The sequence below is a fragment of the Orycteropus afer genome, unplaced genomic scaffold, assembly GCF_000298275.1.
Source record: "Orycteropus afer afer isolate SDZICR_OR568_19922 unplaced genomic scaffold, OryAfe1.0 scaffold01525, whole genome shotgun sequence".
NCBI classification, from domain to species: domain Eukaryota; kingdom Metazoa; phylum Chordata; class Mammalia; order Tubulidentata; family Orycteropodidae; genus Orycteropus; species Orycteropus afer.
In genome coordinates, this window is record NW_006923112.1 from 62,815 (window position 1) to 64,143 (window position 1,329).

Consider the following 1,329-nt stretch of genomic DNA (forward strand, 5'->3'; position numbering starts at 1 on the left):
TCATATGCATGTGAGAGCTGGACAATGAATAAGGAAGACCGAAGAAGAGTTGATGCTTTTGAGTTGTGGTGCTGGTGGAGAATGCTGAAAGTTCCATGGACTGCTACAATAACTAACAGATCTGTCCTGGAGGAAGTGCAGCCAGAATGCTCCTTGGAAGCAAGAATGGCCAGACTTCGTCTCACCTTTTTTTGGTCATGTTGTAAGAAGGGACCATTCCCTGGAGAAGGATGTCATGCTTGGTAGGGTGGAGGGTCAACAAAAGAGGGGGAGGCCTTTAACTAGATGGATTGACATGGTGGCTGCTATGATGGGCTCAAGTATAGCAGGGATTGTGGGGCTGGCGTGGGATTGGGCAGTGTTTCGTTCTGCTGCGCATGGGTCACTATGAGTTGGAAATGACTTGACGGCAGTTAACAACAACAACAACAAATTGCAAAAATATTCTAATAAGTGATATAGCTTGAGATTCTAGTTTAAGGAGAAAAATAATGGAAAAGTGCTTCAAAATAATAATTGTTTTGTGCCTCATGAAAAGGTAGAAAAACAGCCACATGAGTTTTAATGTCATTACAAGAATGTCATACAGGAAGGAAAACAATAAAATACAGTTTACATGGTGTTGGATTCTGGGGCAAGAACAAAAGTCTAGTAAATATATATACACATGTCCAGATATATAACTACTTGATCTCAAACACATATGTTTGATATGTTATAGGAACATATCTCTATAGCTATAATCCAGAAGTACTGATTTACTATAAATGGTAGAAAAGCAGCTGATTTTTTTGTTTCCAGCTGAAACACCAATTAAAGGATGGATTCAAAAAGTAATGCTTATCCCTTGACTTTATTTGTTCCCCAAAATTTGGTTATATAAGGCCCCTGGGAGGCTACTTTCTTTTGGAGCCTTTGGCTCACTGTACCTGTCCTAAAGATGCAAATTTCACTCTGATTCACCAGACTTCCAAAAATGAACAATGGAGATGTTCGATGTAAGTAGTAGATTTCCACTATGTCGATATAAAATGTTATGCTATTATTATGTAAATAAATTTTAGGATTTTAATTTTAAAACATACATCCCTCAAAAATCTCCTTATTGTTTTTGCAGCCAGCAACTGTGGGTGCAAGCAATCTATTTGGTGTTTTCAAGTAAGAAATATTATTGATAATCAACAACAGTGGATTACCTTATCTAGTCCTCACAGCACTCCTATTCATTATATGTAATCACTTTTATTTTTACTATCCATAATTTATATGCATAAAACTTAAGCCTAAAGAGATTAAGTAAATTACTCAAGGCCACACAACTATTGAACC